Source organism: Stegostoma tigrinum, chromosome 44 (assembly GCF_030684315.1).
Source record: "Stegostoma tigrinum isolate sSteTig4 chromosome 44, sSteTig4.hap1, whole genome shotgun sequence".
In the NCBI taxonomy this organism is placed as follows: domain Eukaryota; kingdom Metazoa; phylum Chordata; class Chondrichthyes; order Orectolobiformes; family Stegostomatidae; genus Stegostoma; species Stegostoma tigrinum.
Window position 1 is genome coordinate 7279082 of NC_081397.1, and position 27415 is coordinate 7306496.

At 46.9% G+C, this 27415-nt stretch overlaps 1 protein-coding gene across 3 annotated transcripts in view; it reads left to right on the plus strand.

The window, feature by feature from the left end:
* The window catches only part of LOC132206954 (uncharacterized), a 622337-nt gene that overhangs the window by 214248 nt on the left and 380674 nt on the right, over positions 1–27415 (plus strand). For 2 of the 3 annotated variants that reach the window (XR_009443242.1, XR_009443233.1), the window contains exons 1-2: positions 4490–4551; positions 6064–6228. The gene's annotated coding sequence lies outside the window, so the exon portion shown is untranslated. Of the gene's footprint in view, positions 1–4489; positions 4552–6063; positions 6229–27415 lie in introns of those variants that run through there. The other variant, XR_009443240.1, reaches the window with a different exon arrangement.

Genomic DNA, 27415 nt, shown 5'->3' on the forward strand with positions numbered 1-27415 from the left:
GCAGGCACACAAACAAATAATCAGCTAACAATGCACATGTGCAACGGAGGCTACAGGGGGACTAAGAATGCCGAATTGTTGTCATGCGTATTGCTGAAAGGGTGATTGAAACAGATTCTGTGGTAAATTTGAAGAAATACAGATAATGCATCTCAGGATGTTGGAGAAAGAACATTTATGGACTGAGGCAAATTGTATTGCCCTTTTCAGGAGTTATTTGGGTCAAAATGAATTCAAAGACTTTCTTCTGTGCTGAAAGCTTTAGCTTAGTTGCAGCTGGATCACAATTTCTGTTCCTGGTAGTATTTAGCAAACTGTTAAAAGTGAATGTCACTGCACAGAATTCCAAACATGACTCCAATCAGTAGAGAAAATATCCAAGGGGTATGATGAGTTGTATCCTCTCATGTTGAACAATGCAGCTACAGATACAATGGAGGCACTGATGATAATCTTCCAAGAATCCTTAGATCGTGGAAAATTCTCAGAGGATTGAAAGATTGTGAACATAACACCTTTATTACAAAGATACTTCAATAAAATAGTGAGCAAGTATTGCCAATTTAGGTCAACCTGGGAAGATGTTCATGCCGGCAATGAAAGATGAAATAACAGGGTACTGAGTGTGCTATAACATCCTACAGAGTTAACATCCTTTCAGAAAGGGGAAATAATACTTGACAAACTTGCTACAGTGCTTTGAGAAGGAAACAAACATTACTGACGAAGGACCACCAGTTGATGTCGTACATTGAGATTTCAACAAAGCATTTGATAAGGTACAGCTCATAAGGTGTCTCAAAAGAAAAGAGCCACGTGTTCAAGCGTAGTATGTTAGGATGGACAGAGGACTGCATCGTACATAGAAGTAGAGTCGTAGCAGCAAGATGGTAACTGACAAGTCATGTACGGCCACAGAGCGAATGCCGCGGATGCCATACACCTCATGTTGACTGGGTTGATTTCGGAAATGGCGTAGGGGATTGCCATGCTTAGGAAAGCTGGGCGGGCTGGGACGACATTCATTGGAGTTTATAAGATTGAAACAAATCTTATTTTTTCAACATTTAAGATGCTTAAGAGGCTTGATAGTGTATATCCGTAGAGATTACTCCCATTGTGAAAGATTTTAGGACCAGAGGCCACATTTTCAAATTGGTTGCCTATTAATTTAGGGGAAGAATTACTTCTTTCAGGTTGTAGCAATCTATTGAACACTTTGGCAGAGAAGGTTTTAGAGGTAATGCCATTAATTATATGCTCGGCTGAGATGGCCAGGTTAATTGTTAAATCAAGGAACAACGACAATGAGAAAAGGGTAGTCTTTACAGCGGAAGATACTTCAAGGATCCCCTTATTACTAAAGAATACAGGGAGGAATTAAACACATCACTACCACACCATCACTACCATGAGAGAAGTAGCAGTAGACAATCTAATGGAGTAAAAGCAGATGAGACTCTTTGCCGTGCTGGTTTACTTTCTAAGATTCTGAACAATGAGCTTCAGAGTCGGTGTATGCATTGATTGTAATTTCCCAAAAAGTTTTAGATTCGAGAGTAGCATCTGAGGGCTGGAAAAATGCTGATGTGACATTCCTATTTAAAAAGGAGAGAGGCAAAAAGAAGATAACTACAACCGAACCAGCCTAACATCTATTGTTGGAAATATGTGATGATCAACTGTGAAGAAAATAATAGCAGGACATTTGGAAAATCAGAATCTAATCAAACAGAATCACCACAGCCTGCTGAAAGAGAAATTATGTCTGGCTAATTTGTTTTGGTTTTTGGAGGAAGTTTTGGAAGGAGAATTAATAGAGGAAAACCAGTAAATGTGTTGTGTTTGGACTTGGAGAAAGCATTTGAGAATGTACTCAAAAGTAATAAGCTGAGAGCTGAGGTTTTGAAGGTAGTATATTGCGATGGTTCAGTATGCTTTGCATGTTCTGGAAGGAGAGATCACATCTCGAGTGAAATGCACCAAATGAATATATATTTTGGGGAACTTGGTGGCAATGTGGCAAGTCAGCGCAGAGGGTAAGAGGTGCCATTTGCTTGCTTTTTTTTGCCTGATAGTTCGTAAGCAGTTATTGTTGAGACAGGGTGAATTGAAGCCAGAATCAGGGACCGAGAGGGTGAACCAGGTTCATTGGTTGGTGATCGCTACTGGTTTAAGAATCTATTATCGGTAGCTTTCAGATTGAAAGTAAATCGGAGAAATATTTACAGGCTACAAACTAAAAGACCAGAATGTTTTCAAATCAAATTAAGATCGAAGTAATTGAAATGGAGATGCCAGGCCAGATGATGATTTATTCCTACATGACGGGGGAGTGGTCAGACCCCATACTCCAGCTCAGGGTTGATGAACTGGAATCTCAGTTTCGACCAATCAACAAATCATGTGGGGCAGAGTTACCAGGGAATGCTGTGCTTCAGGAGGCAGTCACACACCTTAGATTAACTAGCTGAAACTCGGTCAGTGGCCAGAGACGTGAGACTGTGACAAAGAACAGGGCAGGTGGAAGGATCCAGGATGTAGTGCAGAAGGAACCTTGGCCTTTGATCTTATCTAACAGGTTTGAGATTCTTTCTTCCTGTGTGGATGAGAGTGCAGGGTATAGGGAAGATGAGTAAACTGACTGTAGCACTGTGGTACAGGGGGGACATTCAGGAGGGGATAAAAAGTGAAATGTAGTTATAATCAGAGATAGTGTAGTTTGGGGAATGAACACTGTTCGTTGTGACTAGGATCGAGAGTCTCGAAAGTAGTGTTGCCTGCCTGGTGCCCAGGTTCAGGATATTCCATCTCGGCTACAAAGGAACTTGAAGTGGGAGGAGTAGAAATCCAGCTTTTGTGGTCCACACAGGTACCATTGATATGGAAGAAAGAGGAAAGAGGTTCTGCTGAGGGATTATGAGCACTGAGGTGCTGAATGAGAAAGCAGAACCAGAATGGTAATAATCTCTGGATTATTATCTGAGCAATTTGGCACGGTGTGAGCATCATTATAGATGCAAATGCATTGTTCAAATGGTGGCATGGCAGAAATGTGTTTGAATTCATGGAACATTGGCATCGGTATGGGGAAGGAGGGAGTCGTTCTGTTGTTATAGGCTCGACGAGAATCATTTTGGGACAAGTATCCTGGCAAAATACAGAGCTCGGCCTTGGGGTAGGGCGTTAAAATAAAAAGTGTGGAGTGGGTGAGCTCAGTTGCATGGAAAATTGTGGAAAGAGTTAGAAGCTGGTAAGTGCTCAGCGAAGTTTCCAGAGCAAGTAATAGGACAAAAAGTATCGAAATGGTCAGGAATCTCACTTCAGCTGCAGCAGATAAGAAGGGTGGCTGTAAATGCCAGACTGAAGATCTTGTATTGAATTGCAGGGAGTGTATGAAACAAAGTGAATGAGTTTGTGGAGCAGATTGAAATTGACAGATACATCACTCTGGTTGTCACAGAGAGGTGGTTGTTAGGGGATAAGTGTTGGGAACGAAATATCCAATGATTCATGTCCGATAGAAAGAACAGGCAAGTGGACAGAGATAACAAAGCGTGGAGCTGGATGAGCACAGCAGGCCAAGCAGCATCTCAGGAGCGTAAAAGCTGACGTTTCGTGCCGAGACCCTTCTACTTCTGTGTGTTCGTCCTGCTGTGTTCATCCAGCTCCACACTTTGTTATCTTGGATTCTGAAGCATCTGCAGTTCCCATTATCTCCGATACAAATGGACAGAGATGCCAGGGTTGGCTTGTCAGTAAGAAATGAGGTCGCGCTGAAGGAACCACAGCTCTTGTGCTTGTTTATTAATGACTTGGAGGAAAGAGGTGCATGTGCTGTGGCTAAATTTGTAGATGACTGAAAAAATATTTAGAAAGACAAGGCATGGCACAGAAACAGAGATTTACCAGGATGTGACTTGGATCGGAATGTATTAGCTGTAAGGTGGGTTTGGTGGAAATGTTGTGTCGTGATAAATATAATGAGATCAACCATGATCTCAGCGAATGATGGAGGAAATTCAATGGGCCAAATGACTTTTTTTCTGAGTCTTCTTGTTTGACAATGCATTCATGAAGGCGTTTTTTATTTTCTCTCTTGGATAAGATTTGAAAATGAAATGTATACACTTCCTTTTCATCTGGGAATAAATAACTGTTCTGAACGATTTCCATTGACAAATAGCAATCTGACAAGCATCACAATGTAAAGAGATTTTTAGCTTCTTTTTAATTGTAAATGTATTCTTTGGAATTAATTCGGCATATATTATTTACGTCTCAGGAAGTATGTTCATCACTGCCTCTCAAAAAGTGGTGTGTTGTGTGACAACAGCTTTTTAAAGATCACTTCAATGGTTGTAACACGCATTAAATTACACTGTTGGCCAATCTGTCCATGATTATTTCATTATCTTATGTTTCAAACAGACAAGGAAATATTGGTGATGCAATGAAGAGTTTGATTCTCAAATATAATTGTTGTTATAGCTTCCGCTTGGAAGAAAGATTCACATCAAGTTGACTGGTCAAGTAAATGGGACACTGACTGTGAGTACTTTGAATGTTCGAGTTATTCCTAAAATGAAAGTTATGACCTTGATGATTTCTCTTTCATGCAGATATGAAGAGACTATTTTAAAATATCCTCTCGGTTAGTGGTTCAGGCATAAAAGTGCAATATGTATTTTGAAGTATATACATGTACATGCGTAATCTGAAAAGATAATGAGTATAAATCACTTGTTACAAGGTGAGAATGAGTTATCCAGATAGTAAGAACTGCCAATGTTGGTGTCTGAGATAACACATTGTGGAGCTGGAGGAACACAGCAGGGCAGGCAGCATCAGAGGCTCAATAAAGGTGAGGTTTTGGGTCAGGACCCTTCCTCAGAAATGGAGGGTGGAAGGGAGCTCAGAAACAAACAGTGTGGAGTGGGAGGAGGTGCTGGGGAAGGTAGGTGGGATGGTGATAAGTGAGTACTATCCAGATTGGAACAGATTTCCCCCAGCGGGTATTGAATATGAATTCCAAATCACTCTCAAAATCTTAGTGACTGTTAACATTCATGTTTTTTGTCTGTGTGTTTCACTAATTGCATGACAGTTTGAATGGTTCTTTGAGAGTGAGGAACCTATGGACTCTCACACACCAAGATGGAATTTAGTTCAAAGAGTGACTTCAAAATAGTTGCTTGCTTTTAAAATCTTGGCCATTTTTGCTGTCCAGTTGAATGAATTTAGCTTCATACTGCTTCAATAGGAATTAGTGTTTAATAGGAACATATTTGTGAAACTTACAGTTCCGTAAGTTTTAGCATAAACTGGTGCAGCCTTTCGGTGCTTGCAAAAAGGCTCACCTCTCCGTTAATACCGAAGGAAAATTGGAGTTTAAAAGTAAGTTCACCCGCTGTCAGGGAATGAAATGATAATGTTGACTCAAATAGAATTTTTAAGAAAGTAATATATTTGTGAAACACTAAACTCCAATTAAAATTTGGATCTGCTTGTTTTACACATGGTTGGATATTGGATTCATTTTAAATGAGGGTGAAGATCACTTTAAATCCAGCATATTTGTGAAGAAAAGAAATAGCATGTCAAATAAAATTAACTGCATGACTCTACATAGCCCTATATGTAGAATTTCGTTCTGAACTATGAGACAGTTATGATCCCGTACTCCCTCAGTGCTCATGGCAAGAGTAAGACTCCTGTTTGACGTGCTATGCACTGCATGGAATGGTGGCGACATCAGATTCATTGATGCTTGAGAATCAAAAGAATATGACGATAAGATTTAAAATCAAAATCTCATTGAACACTTCAAGGAGTGTATTACAGGAAGGTGGGGAAAGCATGTATGACTAATAGAAGGTGGTGGCACAGATCAAGTAGACCTGTGTGCTAAAACTTATGACAAATTTCACATTGAATGGAACAGTTTAAACAGGCTGGAGGAAGCAGACATGCCAGCTCAAACTTGTTGAATTTGTGCATTCTGTTCGTAAACATCAGCAAAATTGTGGGAAACATGTTTATTCTTTCTCTTTTATTGCACAGAACCATACAATTAGACTGTTTTGATGAGGAACTTAAAGATTACGAGTCCCGTCCGTTTGACTCAGAGTTTGGTACCATAGGTTGGTACGATCTTCGTTGGAGAAGGAAAAGGGATGTTCCAGATACAGAAAATAGTCAAACCATTTACTACAAAGTCCGTTTCTGGTTAGTATTAATTAATGCAGTTAACATTTTTAGATCGATATGATTGCACAATGGAGTCAATAAGAAAATTCCATCTGATATTCCACAAATTTTAAGTGGATATTAAAGCCGCTGATTTCTTTTTCATGCTGTCTGCTGCTTTTAAGAATGGTTGTCTTACTGTCGAAATGTTTAGCTTTGACTCCATGGCTTCTTCCATTAGCTCACATTGAAACACATGTTTCTTCAGCCAAAAATGTACGTTTACCCGGTGTAGCTCGACCAACCTTCCCCTGTGGTCGTTCCCCTGAAATCCCCTGTGGTCGCTCCCCTGAAAAACAAGTATACCATTTTGGATACTGTTCCGGGGGACGACTTACCAGGGGCATGCAGTAGGGTGCAGGTCTCTGGCACAGAGTCTGTCCCTCTTGCACAGAAGGGAAGCGGGGATAGGAAGAGAGTGATAGTCATTGGGGACTCAATAGTTGGAGGGACTGATAGAAGATTTGCCGGGAACGAAAGAGACTGACGATTGGTGTGTTGCCGACCAGGAGCCAGGGTCCGTGATGTCTCGGATAGTGTGTTTAGGGTCCTGAGGGGAGAGGGTGATCAGCCCCAAGTCGTGGTCCACGTAGGCACCAGCGACGTAGGTAGAAAGAGGGATAGGGATGCCAGGCAGGATTTGAGGGAGCTAGGGTGGAAGCTGAGACCTGGAACAAAGAGCGTGGCCATCTCTGTTTGTCACCCGTACCACGTGATAGCGAGGCAAAGAACAGGGAGAGATTTCAGCTGAAGACGTGGCTGCAGGGATGGTGCAGGTGGGAGGGCTTCAGGTACATGGACAATTGGGGCTCATTCTGGGGAAGGTGGGACCTGGACAAACAGGACGGTCTCCACTTGAACCAGAGGGGCACAAATATCCTGGGTGGGAAATTGGCTAGTGCCATTCGGGTGGATTTAAACGAGCTCAGAAGGGGGATGGGAAACTGAGGTGTAGTCCTAGTACACAGGAGGATGAGCGTAGGGAGGACATGGTCAGGACCTCACTGTCACAGGAGTGTGCTGGCAGACAGCAAGCTGGATTGAAGTGTGACGACTTTAATGCCGGGAGTATCCGGAATAAGTTAGGTGAGGTTGCAGCTTGGATAGGTACCTGGGACTTCGATGTTGTGGCCATTTCGGAGACATGGATAGAGCAGAGTCAGGAATGGATGTTGCAGGTTCCAGGGTTTAGATCTTTGATTAAGGTCTGGGAAGGTGGTAAAAGAGGGGGAGGTGTGGCTTTGTTGGTCAAGGACAGTATAACGGCGGCTGAAAGAACCTTTGAGGACTCGTCTACCGAGGTGGTATGGGCTGAGGTTGCCAAGGAAGGTTTGTCGACTGAGTCAGTATGGGTGGAAGTTCGGAACAGCAAGGCAGCAGTCACCTCACTGGGGGTTTTCTACGGCCCCCAAATAGCAGTTGAGAGATCAAAGAACTCATTGGCCGGCAGATAGTTGAAAAGTGCAAACATAGCAGGGTTGTTGTTCAGGGTGACTTCAACTTTTCCAATATAGATTGAAACCTCCTGAGTGCAGATGGTTTGGATGGTGCCGTTTTTGTCAGGTGTGTTCAGGAGGGTTTCCTTACTCAGTACGTGGACAGGCCGACGAGGCGGGAGGCCATTTTGGATTTGGTGCTCGGCAATGAGCCAGGACAGGTGTCAGATATCGTGGTGGGAGAGCACTTTGGCGACAGTGACTACAACAGCCTCACATTTACCATAGCCATGGAAAGGGAAAGGAGCAGTTACCAGGGGAAGATATTTAACTGGGGAAAAGGAAACTATGATGCTATCAGACAGGAGTTGGGAAGTACAGATTGGGAGCAATTGTTCCACAGAAAGGGCACAGCAGACATGTGGAGCTGTTCAAGGAGCAGTTGTTGCGAGTGATGTATGAATTTGTTCCTCCTGAGACAGGTAAGAAGGGGTAAGATTAAGGAGCCTTGGATGACGGGTGCAGAGGTGCTTCTTGTCGAAAAGAAAAAGGCAGCGTACGTAAGGTGGAGTAAGTGAGGGTCTAGCACAGCTTTAGAGTATTACAGGCCTGCTCGGAAGGAGCTCAAAAGATATTGCCTGTACAATTGTTACCTGTTACAACCTTTGCGTCCACGCTTGCTCATTCAATGGTGTCAAGATGCCAGCAGTGAGTGTACCTTCTCCATCCCCTAATGCCGTCAGCTCACACAAGACATAGTCCTTACTTAAAATCTTCTGATCAAACAAAGTTCATTGTTTTGGACATTTTAGTTACCTGTCATGAAACGAAAACTGATTCTGACTGGCGTGAACTGCAGTGCAAATGAATATAATCTGCGAAACGAGATTCCTTATGGGCTTGCATCCGCTAGAAATGATTGCTTTTCAAAGACGTTGCATACATACATTTATTTCTCCTATCACCTTAGATTATATTTTTGTTTGTGCGTGTTGTGTGGGCTTCCAGTCAGGCCCATAAACACAGGTTGATGCAGTCACTGTTATAACACGGTATTGAAGGAGAATTTGTGATCTTTGGAGTTTCATTCCAGTGTATGAAGGAGTGCATCATCAAACCACTCCAGATCTCTACTGGTGACTATATTGTTGCAAGTTTTCAAGTGTTACCGATGGTCACATAAAATATGGCCTTTTTGTTGTTGCGCTGTTCATCTTAACTGCACCATATCTAGTATTTAGGCTTGGAAACAATTTCTATTTTTTTGATTTACTTATTCAAAATCATTTATGATTGTTGTCATGATATCTACGATATGTTATTTTGATTGGACATAGAGGATTGGATCTGTCTTACCCCAACTATTAATGGAAATAATGTATGCGCTTATAAAACCCCTTCTGGGCAAGGTAGTTGCTCAGTGGTTAGAGCTGCTCATGCACTGGGGAGCCAATTGAGATTCCAGTCTTGGGTAACGATCTGTGTGGAATTGACATGTCCTCCCCGCGTCTGCGAGGGGCTTCTGCCAGGTGCTGCAGTTTCCTCCCATTGTTCAAAGATGTGCAGGTCCTTATATGTGATTTGTGAAGCATTTCTTAAATGTTTCAATCCTGCCAGCATCCAGTGCCTTGGACAAAATAACTGGAGGTGAATAAAAGATACTGTGCCTTTTGACACCATTTCCTGCTGGATTTTCATCAATCCTGCTTTATATCGGTGACAACTTCCATGACCTTTTTTGATGCTCTGTCTGAATTGACAGTCTAGTTCCAAATATTTGTTGTGTAGTATTACAAGGTCTCTGTTACAGCATACCCATGAATGCCCACGTCAAAAGATACTTCCATATCATAGAATCCCTACAGTGTGGAAACAAGCCCCTTTTGACCCATCAAGTCCACAGCCACCCTCCAAAGAGCATCTCACCCTGACTCATTCCCCGACCCTTTCCTCAGTAACCGTACATTTCCCATGACTAACACACCTAATCTACACATCCCGAAACACAATGGGCAAGTTTGGCATGGCCCATACACCTAGCCTGCACATCTTTGGACAGTGGGAGGAAACCAGAGCACCCAGCAGGAACCCATGCAGGCATGGGCAGAATGTACAAACTCTGCACAGAAAATCACGCAACGGTGGGATCGAACCTGGGTCCCTGGCGCTGTGAGTCAGCAGTGCTAACCACTGAGCCACCGTGCTGCCCTTGGAGTTAGACAGAGCTTGCTTGTTCCTGGGTGGCCTCAAATTGCCAACCTCCACTTCGTGGCAAAAGTGCTGACCAACTGCACTCATCTTCACTGGTTTTTGCTTTGTATCATTGAATTCAATCCTTCAAACTCTATGATAAATATTTAACTTTCCATTGATATGTGAGCGTTGTTTTTAGTACGCAATATTGGTTTATTATGTTTCATTGGTACATCATGAATACTGTATGTATATGCAAATAGGCAAGTTGGTAATGATGCAGTCCGCAGACCTGGAGGATAATAACACTGTCCTTCAATCGCCCACAATGCCCTCTGCAAATTGGTAGAAAACAAAAATTTCTATAAAATTAATCTCTCCTCCCGTCAGTCGATCAAAATTAATTCAGAATTTTGTACAGGCCAATAACTGTAAGATTACACGGGCCTAAACAAAACTACTGGCTCATATTAGTTCAGTAAAGTGAAAGGGCAACAATAGAGGCAGTAGGAACTGCAGATGCTGGAGAATCTGAGATAAGAAGGTGTAAAGCTGGATGAACACAGCAGGTCAAGCAGTATCATCCAGCTCTACACCTTGTTGTCTCAGGTTCTCCAGCGCCAATTTTCTGAAGTAGGGTCTCGTCCCGAAACATCAGCTTTCTTGCTCCTCTGATGCTGCTTGGCCTGCTGTGTTCATCCAGCTCTCCACCTTGGGCAACAATAGAGTATGCTTTAAGTCACTAGATATGTTACGTGGGTTTGTCTTCCTTAGGGTGGAGTTAGTGGAACCGAAAAAGATGTCTCCCTCACAGCGTTTGTGACAAAAGAGTTGCATTGTTCCTTGGCGGCCTTTCAACAGAAGAATATTCAGAGATTTCACGAGTGGTAAGACTGTCACTTCTTTTACTTCTCTTTATCTCACTTTTTCCAAAATTGGAAAATAGATTTTAGAAATAACATCGAGCTGATGAAGTGTGAAAAGAAGAATAATTCCAAGCAGTGGTGGGAGTTGGTCAGTGAGGTGGGAGGAGTGGATAGGTGGGAGAGAAGGCGGACAGGTCATGGAGGCGGGGATGAGTGGAGGAACTAGTCTTGGGATGAGGCTGGCGGGTAGGGAGATTTTGAGGGTGGCAAAGTCCATATTGAGGCCATTGAGTTGGAAGCTCCCGAGGCGGAATATGAGGTGCTGCTCCTCCAGTTTCTGGGTGGCTTGGTTGTGACACTGGAAGAGGCCCAGGATGGACATGTCGTCCAGGGAATGGGAGGGGGAGTTGAAGTGATGCAATGATTTGGATATGAAAATAGGTGTGGTTAGTAAGTTGCCCAATGATTGAAGGTGTAGTAGCCAGCCAAGGAGGTCACCTCAGAATGCAATGGGACATTGACAAGGGCCAATAAACTGAGAAGTGGCAGATGGAGTTGAAATTAGATAAATGTGAGGTGCTACATTTTGAAAAGGCAAATCAGGGCAGCACGTATACACTGAAGGTTGTGGGGAGTGTTGCTTAATAAAGAGACGCTGGAGTGCAGTTTCGTAGTTCCATCAAAGTACAGCCACCGGTAAAAAGGATATTGAGGAGACATTTGGTGTGCTCGCCTTTATCGGTCAGTGCATTTAGAATAGGAGTTGGGAGATCACTTAGCAGCCATACAGGATGTTGGTTCGGCTGCTTTTGGAATACTGCAATCGCTTTTGGTCTCCTTGCGAGAGGAAGGATGTTGGCGCAACATTGAGGGCCGAAGGGCCTGTTCTGCGCTGGATTGTTGTATGTTGTAAACTTGAAAGGGTTCAGAGAAGATCTACAAGGATGTTACCAGCATCGGAGGTTGAAGGTATACCGTGGGCTTGAACAGGCAGCGATTACTTGGAACTTTGGAGTTCAGGGCTGACCATATAGAAGTTTGTACAATTACGAGGGACGTGGATAGAGCGAACAGCCAAGATCTTTTCCCCGGGTTGCTGGAATCCAAAACTGGAGAGAATAGGTTGAAAATGAGAGAGGGAAGATTTAAAATGGACCGGATTTTTTTCATAGTGGTGCATGTATGGAATGAGCTGCCAGAGGAAGTGGTGGAGGCTTGTACGTTTAAAAGGCATGTGGATGGGTATAATAATAGGATGGGTTGAGAGGAATATGGGCCAAATGCTGGCAAATGGGACTAAATTAATTTAGGATATCCGGTCAACATAGACAAATTGGGCCAAAGGATCTGTTTCCCTACTGTACATCTCTCTGACTCTATGTGTCTTTTTTCTGAACCACGTGGCCCATAATTAGAAAAACTTGAATCAGGATTTGGGAATGTGACAATTCTAATTGGATCTGTTTGATGAAATTAACTCTGTAGGTAATGGTGGTTGAATTATGATTTATCAAATTTGAGTTTATTGCAGCATCTTATAGATTAGAGGAGACACAGGTAATCAAAATTGAAAATCAAAACTTGGTAAAATTTTGCATTGGAAATACATGACCAGCCATTGGAGGAGATTCATGACCATTGCATTCAAGTGAGAATAACAAATGCGATTCAGTGACTCAGTGAAATGGGATTCAGTGACTGTGTGAACTGGGATGCAGTGACTGTGTGAACTGGGATGCAGTGACTGTGTGAACTGGGATGCAGTGACTGAGGGTAATGGGATGCCGTGACTGAGTGAAATGGGATGCCGTGACTGAGATAAATGGGATGCAGTGGCTGAGGGTAATGGGATGCAGTGACAGATGGAAATTGAATGCAGTGAGAGAGTGAAATTGGATGCAATGACGGTGGGAAATGGGATGTAGTGACTGAGAGAAATGGGATACAGTGACTGAGATAAATGGGATGCAGTGACTGAGATAAATGGGATGCAGTGACTGAGGTAAATGGGATGCAGTGACTGAGATAAACGGGATGCAGTGACTGAGGTAAATGGGATGCAGTGACTGAGGTAAATGGGATGCAGTGACTGAGTGAAATGGGATGCCGTGACTGAGTGAAATGGGATGCCGTGACTGAGATAAATGGGATGCAGTGGCTGAGGGTAATGGGATGCAGTGACAGATGGAAATTGAATGCAGTGAGAGAGTGAAATTGGATGCAATGACGGTGGGAAATGGGATGTAGTGACTGAGAGAAATGGGATACAGTGACTGAGACAAATGGGATGCAGTGACTGAGATAAATGGGATGCAGTGACTGAGATAAATGGGATGCAGTGACTGAGGTAAATGGGATGCAGTGACTGAGATAAATGGGATGCAGTGACTGAGGTAAATGGGATGCAGTGACTGAGGTAAATGGGATGCAGTGACTGAGTGAAATGGGATGCCGTGACTGAGTGAAATGGGATGCCGTGACTGAGATAAATGGGATGCAGTGGCTGAGGGTAATGGGATGCAGTGACAGATGGAAATTGAATGCAGTGAGAGAGTGAAATTGGATGCAATGACGGTGGGAAATGGGATGTAGTGACTGAGAGAAATGGGATGCAGTGACTGAGGGAAATGGGATGCAGTGACTGAGTGAAATGGGACGCAGTGACTGAGGGAAATGGGATGCAGTGACTGAGGAAATGGGATGCAGTACCTGACGGAACTTGAATGCAGCATCAGATTTGAAACGGGATGCAGTGACTGTGTGAAATGGGATGCAGTGACTGGGTGAAATAGGATGCAGTGAATGAGTGAAGTGAGATGCAGTGACTGATGGAAAGGAGATGCAGTGACTGAGTGAAATGTGATGCAGTGACTGAGTGAAATGTGATGCAGTGGCAGAGTGAAATGTGATGCCGTGACTGCGTGAAGTGTGATGCAGTGACTGCGTGAAATGTGATGCAGTGACTGAGTGAAATGTGATGCAGTGACTGCCTGAAATGGGATGCAGTGACTGAGTGAAATGGGATGCAGTGTCTGCGTGAAATGGGATGCAGTGTCTGCGTGAAATGGGATGCAGTGTCTGCGTGAAATGGGATGCAGTGACTGCATGAAATGGGATGCAGTGACTGAGGCAAATGGGATGCAGTGACTGAGTGAAATAGGATGCCCCGACTGAGTGAAATAGGATGCCCCGACTGAGTGAAAGAGGATGCCCTGACTGAGTGAAATGCGATGCAGTGACTGACGGAAATTGAATGCACTTACGGATGGAAATTGAATGCAGTGAGAGAGTGAAATTGGCTGCAACGACTGTGGGAAATGGGTTGCAGTGACTGAGTGAATTGGGATGCAGTGACTGGGTGAAATGGGATGCAGTGACTGAGTGAAATGGGATGCAGTGACTGAGTGAAATGGGATGCAGTGACTGAGTGAAATGGGATGCAGTGACTGCGTGAAATGGGATGCAGTGACTGCGAGAAATGGGACGCAGTGACTGCGTGAAATGGGATGCGTTGACTGATGGAAAGGAGATGCCGTCACTGTGGGAAATGGCATGCAGTGACTGAGTGAAATGGGGAGCTGTGAATGAGTGAAATGGGAAGCTGTGAATGAGTGAAATGGGCTGCAGTGACTGAGTGACATGGGGTGCAGTGACTCTGTGAAATGGGATGCAGTGACTGAGGGAAAGGAGATGCAGTGACTGAGGGAAAGGAGATGCAGTGACTGAGGGGAATGGGATGCAGCGACTGAGTGAAATGGGATACAGTGACTGAGTGAACGGGGATGCAGTGACTTCGTGTCCTGGGATGCAGAGACTGAGTGAAATGGGATGCAGTGACTGTTAAATGGGCTGCAGGGACTGTGGGAAATGGGATGCACTGACTGAGGGGAATGGGATGCAGTGACTGAGGGGAATGGGATGCAGCGACTGAGTGAACTGGGATGCACTGACTGAGGGAAATGGGATGCAGTGACTGAGGGTCATGTGATGCAGTGTCTGAGGGTAATGGGATGCAGTGACTGAGGGGAATGGGATGCAGTGACTGAGTGAACTGGAATGCAGTGACTGATTGAACTGGGGTGCAGTGACTAAATTAAATGGGATGCAGTCACTGTGGGAAATGGCATGCTGTGACTGAGGTTAATGGGATGCAGTGACTGAGGGGAATGTGATGCAGTGACTGAGGGAAATGGGATGCAGTGTCTGAGTTAAATGGAATGCAGTGACTGATGGAAATGGGATGCAGTGACTGAGTGAAATGGGATGCAGTGACTGACTGAAATGGGATGCAGTGACTGAGGGAATTGGGGTGCAGTGACTGAGGGAATTGGGGTGCAGTGACTGAGGGAAATGGGATGCAGTTACTGAGGGAAATAGGATGCAGTGACTTTTGGAAATGGGATGCAGTGAGTGATGGAAATGGGAGGCAGTGATTGAATGAAATGGGTGCAAGTGACCGTGGAGATGGGATGCAGTGACTTGGGGAAAGGAGATGCAGTGACTGTGGAAACGGGATGCTGTGACTGAGGGTAACGGGTTGAGGCGGCTAAGTGAAATGGGACGCCGTGTCTCTGTGAAATGTGATGCGGAGACTGTGGGGAAATGGATGCGGTGACTGAATGAAATGGGATGCAGTGACTGAGTGAAATGTGATGCGTTGACTGATGGAAAGGAGATGCCGTCACTGTGGAAAATGGCATGCAGTGACTGAGTGAAATGGGAAGCTGTGAATGAGTGAAATGGGCTGCAGTGACTGAGTGAAATGGGCTGCAGTGACTGAGTGAAATGGGGTGCAGTGACTGAGGGAAAGAAGATGCAGTGAATGATGGAAATGGGATGCCATGACTGATGGAAATGGGATGCCGTGACTGATGGAAGTGGGATGCCGTGACTGATGGAAATGGGATGCCGTGACTGAGTGAAATGGGATGCAGTGACTGCGTGAAATGGGATGCAGTGACTGCGTGAAATGGGATGCAGTGACTGACGGAAATGGGATGCAGTCACTGTGGGAAACGAGATGAAGTGAATGTGTGAAATGTGATGCTGTGACTGTGTGAAATGGGATGCAGTGACTGAGTGAAATAGGATGCAGTGACTGAGTGAAATGGGATGCAGTGACTGAGAGAAATGGGATGCAGTGACTGAGAGAAATGGGATGCAGTGACTGAGTGAAATGGGATGCAGTGACTGTGGGAAATGGGATGCAGTGACTGAGTGAAATGAGCTGCAATGACTGTGTGAAGTGGGATGCAGTGACTGTGGGAAATGGGATGCAGTGAATGAGTGAAGTGAGATGCAGTGACTGATGGAGATTGAATGCAGTGCCTGAGGGAAATGAGATGCAGTTACTGAGGGAAATAGGATGCAGTCCATTTTGGAAATGGGATGCAGTGAGTGAAGGAAATGGGAGGCAGTGATTGAATTAAATGGGTGCAAGTGACCGTGGAGATGGCGTGCAGTGACTTGGGGAAAGGAGATGCAGTGACTGTGGAAGCGGGATGCTGTGACTGAGGGTAACGGGTTGAGGCGGCGAAGTGAAATGGGACGCCGTGTCTCTGTGAAATGTGATGCGGAGACTGTGGGGAAATGGATGCAGTGACTGAATGAAATGGGATGCAGTGACTGAGTGAAATGTGATGCGTTGACTGATGGAAAGGAGATGCCGTCACTGTGGGAAATAGGGAGCTGTGAATGAGTGAAATGGGGAGCTGTGAATGAGTGAAATGGGAAGCTGTGAATGAGTGAAATGGGCTGCAATGACTGAGTGAAATGGGGTGCAGTGACTGAGGGAAATGGGAGGCAGTGACTATGGGAAATGGGATGCACTGACTGAGGGAGATGGGGTGCTCAGACTGAGTGAAATGTGATGCAGTGACTGTGGCAAATGTGTTGCAGTGACTGAGGGAAATGGGATGCAGTGACTGAGTGAAATGGGATGCAGTGACTGAGGGAAATGGGATGCAGTGACTGAGGGAAATGGGATGCAGTGACAGAGGGAAATGGGACGCAGTGACTGAGTGAAGTGGGAGGCAGTGTCTGAGGGTAATGGGATGCAGTGTCTGAGCGTAATGGGATGCAGTGACTGAGCGTAATGGGATGCAGTGACTGAGTGAAATGGGATGCAGTGACTGAGGGTAATGTGATGCAGTGACTGAGTGAAATGCGATGCTGTGACTGAGGAAGGGACGTGGAGTGACTGAGTGAAATGGGGTGCTGAGACTGAGTGAAATGGGGTGCTGAGACTGAGTGAAATGGGGTGCTGAGACTGAGTGAAATGGGATGCAGTGACTGAGTGAAATGGGATGCAGTGACTGAGTGAAATGGGATGCACTGACTGAGTGAATTGGGATGCAGTGACTGCGTGAAATGGGGTGCCGAGACTGACGGTAATGGGATGCAGTCACTGAGTGAAATGGCATGCAGTGACTGAGTGAAATGGGATGCAGTGACTGAGGGAAATGAGATGCAGTGACTCAGGGAATGGAGATGCAGTGACTTGGAAATGGAATGCTGTGACTGAGGGCAATGGGATGCACTGTCTCAGTTCAGTGAGATGCACTGTCTCAGTCAAATGGGATGCACTGTCTCAGTCAAATGGGATGCAGTGACTGAGTCAAATGGGATGCAGTGACTGAGTCAAATGGGATGCAGTGACTGAGTCAAATGGGATGCAGTGACTGAGTCAAATGGGATGCAGTGTCTGGATGAAATGGGATGCAGTGTCTGGATGAAATGGGATGCAGTGTCTGGATGAAATGGGATGCAGTGACTGAGTGAAATGGGATGCAGTGACAGAGGGAAATGGGACGCAGTGACTGAGTGTAATGGGACGCAGTGACTGAGGGTAATGTGATGCCGTGACTGTGGGGAATATTGTGCGGTGACTGATGGAAATCGATTCGCTGTCTCAGTTGAATAGGACTCACTCTCTCCATTAAATGGGATGCAGTGACTGAGTGAAATGGGATGCAGTGACTGTTGGAAATGGGATGCAGTGACTGAGTGAAATGGGGTGCTGTGACTGACTGAAATGGGATGCTGTGACTGAGGGAAATGGGATGCAGTGACTGTGGGAATTGGGTTGCAGTGACGATAGGAAAAGGTTGCAGTGACTGAGGGAAATGGGATGCAGTGACTGAGGGAAATGGGAGGCAGTGATGATGGCGATTGGGCCGCAGTGGCTGAATGAAATGGGCCGCAGTGCCTGAGTGAAATGGGCCGCAGTGCCTGAGTGAAATGGGCCGCAGTGCCTGAGTGAAATGGGCCGCAGTGCCTGAGTGAAATGGGCCGCAGTGCCTGAGTGAAATGGGCCGCAGTGCCTGAGGGTCATGGGATGCAGTGACTGAGTGAAATGGGCCGCAGTGCCTGAGTGAAATGGGCCGCAGTGACTGAGTGAAATGTGATGCCGTGACTGTGGGGAATAGGGTGTGGGGACTGAGGGTAACGCGATGCAGTGACTGAGTGAAATGCGATGCAGTGACTAAGGAAAGGACATGCAGTGACTATGGGAAATGGGATGCACTGACTGAGTGAGATGGGGTGCCGGGACTGTGGGGAGTCGGGTGTGGTGACTGATGGAAATTGATTCACTGCCTCAGTTGAACAGGATTCACTGTCTCCATTAAATGGGATGCAGTGACTGAGTGAAATGGGATGCAGTGACTGAACGAAATGAGTTGCAGTGACAGAGGGAAATGAGATGCAATGAATGAGGAACAGAAGGTGCCGTGAATGAATGAAATGAGGTGCCATGACTGAAGGAAAGTAGATGCAGTGACTGAGGGAAAGTAGATGCAGTGACTGAGGGAAAGGAGATGCAGTGACCATGGGAAATGGGTTGCAGTGACTGTGAGAAATGTTTGCAGTGACTGTGGGAAAAGGGAGGCAGTGACTGGGGGAAATGGGATGCAGTGACTGAGTGCAATGTGATGCAGTCACTGAGTGAAATAGGATGCAGTCACTGAGTGAAATGGGATGCAGTGACTGAGTGAAATGGGGTGCTGTGACTGACTGAAATGGGATGCTGTGACTGAGGGAAATGGGATGCAGTGACTGTGGGAAATGGGATGCAGTGACTGAGGGAAATGGGAGGCAGTGACTATGGGAAATGGGATGCACTGACTGAGGGAGATGGGGTGCTCAGACTGAGTGAAATGTGATGCAGTGACTGTGGCAAATGTGTTGCAGTGACTGTGAGAAATGTGTTGCAGTGACTGAGGGAAATGGGATGCAGTGACTGAGTGAAATGGGATGCAGTGACTGAGGGAAATGGGATGCAGTGACTGAGGGAAATGGGACGCAGTGACAGAGGGAAATGGGACGCAGTGACTGAGTGAAATGGGATGCAGTGTCTGAATGAAATGGGATGCAGTGACGGGATGAAATGGGATGCACTGACTGGATGAAATGGGATGCAGTGACTGAGTGAAATGGGATGCAGTGACTGAGTGAAATGGGATGCAGTGACTGAGTGAAATGGGATGCAGTGACTGAGTGAAATGGGATGCACTGACTGAGTGAATTGGGATGCAGTGACTGAGTGAAATGGGGTGCCGAGACTGACGGTAATGGGATGCAGTCACTGAGTGAAATGGCATGCAGTGACTGAGTGAAATGGGACGCAGTGACTGAGTGAAGTGGGAGGCAGTGTCTGAGGGTAATGGGACGCAGTGTCTGAGCGTAATGGGATGCAGTGACTGAGCGTAATGGGATGCAGTGACTGAGTGAAATGGGATGCAGTGACTGAGGGTAATGTGATGCAGTGACTGAGTGAAATGCGATGCTGTGACTGAGGAAGGGACGTGGAGTGACTGAGTGAAATGGGGTGCTGAGACTGAGTGAAATGGGGTGCTGAGACTGAGTGAAATGGGGTGCTGAGACTGAGTGAAATGGGATGCAGTGACTGAGTGAAATGGGATGCAGTGACTGAGTGAAATGGGATGCAGTGACTGAGTGAAATGGGATGCACTGACTGAGTGAATTGGGATGCAGTGACTGAGTGAAATGGGGTGCCGAGACTGACGGTAATGGGATGCAGTCACTGAGTGAAATGGCATGCAGTGACTGAGTGAAATGGGATGCAGTGACTGAGGGAAATGAGATGCAGTGACTCAGGGAATGGAGATGCAGTGACTTGGAAATGGAATGCTGTGACTGAGGGCAATGGGATGCACTGTCTCAGTTCAGTGAGATGCACTGTCTCAGTCAAATGGGATGCACTGTCTCAGTCAAATGGGATGCAGTGACTGAGTCAAATGGGATGCAGTGACTGAGTCAAATGGGATGCAGTGTCTGGATGAAATGGGATGCAGTGTCTGGATGAAATGGGATGCAGTGTCTGGATGAAATGGGATGCAGTGACTGAGTGAAATGGGATGCAGTGACAGAGGGAAATGGGACGCAGTGACTGAGTGTAATGGGACGCAGTGACTGAGGGTAATGTGATGCCGTGACTGTGGGGAATATTGTGCGGTGACTGATGGAAATCGATTCGCTGTCTCAGTTGAATAGGATTCACTCTCTCCATTAAATGGGATGCAGTGACTGAGTGAAATGGGATGCAGTGACTGTTGGAAATGGGATGCAGTGACTGAGTGAAATGGGGTGCTGTGACTGACTGAAATGGGATGCTGTGACTGAGGGAAATGGGATGCAGTGACTGTGGGAATTGGGTTGCAGTGACGATAGGAAAAGGTTGCAGTGACTGAGGGAAATGGGATGCAGTGACTGAGGGAAATGGGAGGCAGTGATGATGGCGATTGGGCCGCAGTGGCTGAATGAAATGGGCCGCAGTGCCTGAGTGAAATGGGCCGCAGTGCCTGAGTGAAATGGGCCGCAGTGCCTGAGTGAAATGGGCCGCAGTGCCTGAGTGAAATGGGCCGCAGTGCCTGAGGGTAATGGGATGCAGTGACTGAGTGAAATGGGCCGCAGTGCCTGAGTGAAATGGGCCGCAGTGACTGAGTGAAATGTGATGCCGTGACTGTGGGGAATAGGGTGTGGGGACTGAGGGTAACGCGATGCAGTGACTGAGTGAAATGCGATGCAGTGACTAAGGAAAGGACATGCAGTGACTATGGGAAATGGGATGCACTGACTGAGTGAGATGGGGTGCCGGGACTGTGGGGAGTCGGGTGTGGTGACTGATGGAAATTGATTCACTGTCTCAGTTGAACAGGATTCACTGTCTCCATTAAATGGGATGCAGTGACTGAGTGAAATGGGATGCAGTGACTGAGCGAAATGAGTTGCAGTGACAGAGGGAAATGAGATGCAATGAATGAGGAACAGAAGGTGCCGTGAATGAATGAAATGAGGTGCCATGACTGAAGGAAAGTAGATGCAGTGACTGAGGGAAAGTAGATGCAGTGACTGAGGGAAAGGAGATGCAGTGACCATGGGAAATGGGTTGCAGTGACTGTGAGAAATGTTTGCAGTGACTGTGGGAAAAGGGAGGCAGTGACTGGGGGAAATGGGATGCAGTGACTGAGTGCAATGTGATGCAGTCACTGAGTGAAATAGGATGCAGTCACTGAGTGAAATGGGATGCAGTGACTGAGTGAAATGGGGTGCTGTGACTGACTGAAATGGGATGCTGTGACTGAGGGAAATGGGATGCAGTGACTGTGGGAAATGGGATGCAGTGACTGAGGGAAATGGGAGGCAGTGACTATGGGAAATGGGATGCACTGACTGAGGGAGATGGGGTGCTCAGACTGAGTGAAATGTGATGCAGTGACTGTGGCAAATGTGTTGCAGTGACTGTGAGAAATGTGTTGCAGTGACTGAGGGAAATGGGATGCAGTGACTGAGTGAAATGGGATGCAGTGACTGAGGGAAATGGGATGCAGTGACTGAGGGAAATGGGACGCAGTGACTGAGGGAAATGGGACGCAGTGACAGAGGGAAATGGGACGCAGTGACTGAGTGAAATGGGATGCAGTGTCTGAATGAAATGGGATGCAGTGACGGGATGAAATGGGATGCAGTGACGGGATGAAATGGGATGCAGTGACTGGATGAAATGGGATGCAGTGACTGAGTGAAATGGGATGCAGTGACTGAGTGAAATGGGATGCAGTGACTGAGGGAAATGGGATGCAGTGACAGAGGGAAATGGGACGCAGTGACTGAGTGAAATGGGATGCAGTGACCGTGGGAACTGGGATGCAGTGTCTGAGTGAACTGGGATGCAGTGTCTGAGTGAACTGGGATGCAGTGTCTGAGCGAAATGGGATGCAGTGACTGAGTGAAATGGGATGCAGTGACTGAGGGAAATGGTGTGCAGTGACTGAGGAAATGGGATGCAGTACCTGACGGAACTTGAATGCAGCGTCAGTTGAGAAACGGGATGCAGTGACGGAGTGAAATGGGATGCAGTGACTGAGTGAAATGGGATGCAGTGACTGAGTGAAGTGGGAGGCAGTGACTGAGTGAAGTGGGAGGCAGTGACTGAGTGAAGTGGGAGGCAGTGACTGAGGGTAATGGGATGCAGTGTCTGAGGGTAATGGGATGGAGTGACTGAGCGTAATGGGATGGAGTGACTGAGTGAAATGGGATGCAGTGACTGAGGGTAATGTGATGCAGTGACTGAGTGAAATGCGATGCTGTGACTGAGGAAGGGACATGGAGTGACTGAGTGAAATGGGGTGCTGAGACTGAGTGAAATGGGATGCAGTGACTGAGTGAAATGGGATGCAGTGACTGAGTGAAATGGGATGCAGTGACTGAGTGAATTGGGATGCAGTGATTGAGGGAAATAAGATGCAGTGACTGAGGGAAATGAGATGCAGTGACTGAGGGAATGGAGATGCAGTGACTTGGAAATGGAATGCTGTGACTGAGGGCAATGGGATGCACTGTCTCAGTTCAGTGAGATGCACTGTCTCAGTTAAATGGGATGCAGTGACTGAGTCAAATGGGATGCAGTGACTGAGTCAAATGGGATGCAGTGACTGAGTGAAATGCGATGCTGTGACTGAGGAAGGGACGTGGAGTGACTGAGTGAAATGGGGTGCTGAGACTGAGTGAAATGGGGTGCTGAGACTGAGTGAAATGGGGTGCTGAGACTGAGTGAAATGGGATGCAGTGACTGAGTGAAATGGGATGCAGTGACTGAGTGAAATGGGATGCACTGACTGAGTGAATTGGGATGCAGTGACTGAGTGAATTGGGATGCAGTGACTGAGTGAAATGGGGTGCCGAGACTGACGGTAATGGGATGCAGTCACTGAGTGAAATGGCATGCAGTGACTGAGTCAAATGGGATGCAGTGACTGAGTCAAATGGGATGCAGTGACTGGATGAAATGGGATGCAGTGTCTGGATGAAATGGGATGCAGTGACTGAGTGAAATGGGATGCAGTGACAGAGGGAAATGGGACGCAGTGACTGAGTGTAATGGGACGCAGTGACTGAGGGTAATGTGATGCTGTGACTGTGGGGAATATTGTGCGGTGACTGATGGAAATCGATTCGCTGTCTCAGTTGAATAGGATTCACTCTCTCCATTAAATGGGATGCAGTGACTGAGTGAAATGGGATGCAGTGACTGTTGGAAATGGGATGCAGTGACTGACTGAAATGGGATGCAGTGACTGAGTGAAATGGGGTGCTGTGACTGACTGAAATGGGATGCTGTGACTGAGGGAAATGGGATGCAGTGACTGTGGGAATTGGGTTGCAGTGACGATAGGAAAAGGTTGCAGTGACTGAGGGAAATGGGATGCAGTGACTGAGGGAAATGGGAGGCAGTGATGATGGGGAATGGGCCGCAGTGGCTGAATGAAATGGGCCGCAGTGCCTGAGTGAAATGGGCCGCAGTGCCTGAGTGAAATGGGCCGCAGTGCCTGAGTGAAATGGGCCGCAGTGCCTGAGTGAAATGGGATGCAGTGCCTGAGGGTAATGGGATGCAGTGACTGAGTGAAATGGGATGCAGTGACTGAGTGAAATGGGCCGCAGTGCCTGAGTGAAATGGGCCGCAGTGCCTGAGTGAAATGGGCCGCAGTGACTGAGTGAAATGTGATGCCGTGACTGTGGGGAATAGGGTGTGGGGACTGAGGGTAACGCGATGCAGTGACTGAGTGAAATGCGATGCAGTGACGCAGGAAAGGACATGCAGTGACTATGGGAAATGGGATGCACTGACTGAGTGAGATGGGGTGCCGGGACTGTGGGGAGTCGGGTGTGGTGACTGATGGAAATTAATTCACTGTCTCAGTTGAACAGGATTCACTGTCTCCATTAAATGGGATGCAGTGACTGAGTGAAATGGGATGCAGTGACTGAACGAAATGAGTTGCAGTGACAGAGGGAAATGAGATGCAATGAATGAGGAACAGAAGGTGCCGTGAATGAATGAAATGAGGTGCCATGACTGAAGGAAAGTAGATGCAGTGACTGAGGGAAAGGAGATGCAGTGACCATGGGAAATGGGTTGCAGTGACTGTGAGAAATGTTTGCAGTGACTGTGGGAAAAGGGAGGCAGTGACTGGGGGAAATGGGATGCAGTGACTGAGTGCAATGGGATGCAGTCACTGAGTGAAATAGGATGCAGTCACTGAGTGAAATGGGATGCAGTGACTGAGTGAAATGGGATGCTGTGACTGAGGGAAATGGGATGCTGTGACTGAGGGAAATGGGATGCAGTGACTGTGGGAAATGGGAGGCAGTGACTGAGGGAAATGGGATGCAGTGACTGAGGGAAATGGGAGGCAGTGACTATGGGAAATGGGATGCACTGACTGAGGGAGATGGCGTGCTCAGACTGAGTGAAATGTGATGCAGTGACTGTGGCAAATGTGTTGCAGTGACTGAGAAATGTGTTGCAGTGACTGAGGGAAATGGGATGCAGTGACTGAGTGAAATGGGATGCAGTGACTGAGGGAAATGGGATGCAGTGACTGAGGGAAATGGGACGCAGTGACAGAGGGAAATGGGATGCAGTGTCTGAGTGAAATGGGATGCAGTGTCTGAATGAAATGGGATGCAGTGACGGGATGAAATGGGATGCAGTGACTGGATGAAATGGGATGCAGTGACTGAGTGAAATGGGATGCAGTGACTGAGTGAAATGGGATGCAGTGACTGAGGGAAATGGGATGCAGTGACTGAGGGAAATGGGATGCAGTGACAGAGGGAAATGGGACGCAGTGACTGAGTGAAATGGGATGCAGTGACTGAGTGAAATGGGATGCAGTGACAGAGGGAAATGGGACGCAGTGACTGAGTGAAATGGGATGCAGTGACTGAGTGAAATGGGATGCAGTGACCGTGGGAACTGGGATGCAGTGTCTGAGTGAACTGGGATGCAGTGTCTGAGTGAAATGGGATACTCTGACTAAGGGAAATGGGATGCAGTGACTGAGGGAAATGGTGTGCAGTGACTGAGGGAAATGGGATGCAGTGACTGAGTGAAATGGGATGCAGTGACTGAGGGAAATGGGATGCAGTGACTGAGGGAAATGGGACGCAGTGACAGAGGGAAATGGGACGCAGTGACTGAGTGAAATGGGATGCAGTGTCTGAATGAAATGGGATGCAGTGACGGGATGAAATGGGATGCTGTGACTGGATGAAATGGGATGCAGTGACTGAGTGAAATGGGATGCAGTGACTGAGTGAAATGGGATGCAGTGACTGAGGGAAATGGGATGCAGTGACAGAGGGAAATGGGACGCAGTGACTGAGTGAAATGGGATGCAGTGACCGTGGGAACTGGGATGCAGTGTCTGAGTGAACTGGGATGCAGTGTCTGAGTGAACTGGGATGCAGTGGCTGAGGGAACTGGGATGCAGTGGCTGAGGGAAATGGGATGCAGTGGCTGAGCGAAATGGGATGCAGTGACTGAGTGAAATGGGATGCAGTGACTGAGGGAAATGGTGTGCAGTGACTGAGGAAATGGAATGCAGTACCTGACGGAACTTGAATGCAGCGTCAGTTGAGAAACGGGATGCAGTGACGGAGTGAAATGGGATGCAGTGACTGAGTGAAATGGGATGCAGTGACTGAGTGAAGTGGGAGGCAGTGACTAGGTGAAGTGGGAGGCAGTGACTGAGTGAAGTGGGAGGCAGTGACTGAGGGTAATGGGATGCAGTGTCTGAGGGTAATGGGATGGAGTGACTGAGCGTAATGGGATGGAGTGACTGAGCGTAATGGGATGGAGTGACTGAGCGTAATGGGATGGAGTGACTGAGTGAAATGGGATGCAGTGACTGAGGGTAATGTGATGCAGTGACTGAGTGAAATGGGATGCAGTGACTGAGTGAATTGGGATGCAGTGACTGAGTGAATTGGGATGCAGTGATTGAGGGAAATAAGATGCAGTGACTGAGGGAAATGAGATACAGTGACTGAGGGAATGAAGATGCAGTGACTTGGAAATGGAATGCTGTGACTGAGGGCAATGGGATGCACTGTCTCAGTTCAGTGAGATGCACTGTCTCAGTTAAATGGGATGCAGTGACTGAGTCAAATGGGATGCAGTGACTGAGTCAAATGGGATGCAGTGACTGAGTCAAATGGGATGCAGTGACTGAGTGAAATGGGATGCAGTGACTGAGTGAAATGGGATGCAGTGACTGAGTGAAATGGGGTGCAGTGACTGAGTGAAATGGGATGCAGTGACTGAGTGAAATGGGACGCAGTGACTGAGGGAAATGGGACGCAGTGACTGAGGGAAATGGGACGCAGTGACTGAGGGAAATGGGACGCAGTGACTGAGGGAAATGGGACGCAGTGACAGAGGGAAATGGGACGCAGTGACTGAGTGTAATGGGACGCAGTGACTGAGGGTAATGTGATGCCGTGACTGTGGGGAATATTGCGCGGTGACTGATGGAAATCGATTCGCTGTCTCAGTTGAATAGGATTCACTCTCTCCATTAAATGGGATGCAGTGACTGAGTGAAATGGGATGTAGTGACTGTGGGAAATGGGATGTAGTGACTGACTGAAATGGGATGCAGTGACTGAGGGAAATGGGATGCAGTGACTGTGGGAATTGGGTTGCAGTGACGATAGGAAAAGGTTGCAGTGACTGAGGGAAATGGGATGCAGTGACTGAGGGAAATGGGAGGCAGTGATGATGGGAAATAGGCCGCAGTGGCTGAGTGAAATGGGCCGCAGTGCCTGAGTGAAATGGGCCGCAGTGCCTGAGTGAAATGGGCCGCAGTGCCTGAGTGAAATGGGCCGCAGTGCCTGAGTGAAATGGGATGCAGTGCCTGAGGGTAATGGGATGCAGTGACTGAGTGAAATGGGATGCAGTGACTGAGTGAAATGGGCCGCAGTGCCTGAGTGAAATGGGCCGCAGTCCCTGAGTGAAATGGGCCGCAGTGACTGAGTGAAATGTGATGCCGTGACTGTGGGGAATAGGGTGTGGGGACTGAGGGTAACGCGATGCAGTGACTGAGTGAAATGCGATGCAGTGACGAAGGAAAGGACATGCAGTGACTATGGGAAATGGGATGCACTGACTGAGTGAGATGGGGTGCCGGGACTGTGGGGAGTCGGGTGTGGTGACTGATGGAAATTGATTCACTGTCTCAGTTGAACAGGATTCACTGTCTCCATTAAATGGGATGCAGTGACTGAGTGAAATGGGATGCAGTGACTGAACGAAATGAGTTGCAGTAACAGAGGGAAATGAGATGCAATGAATGAGGAACAGAAGGT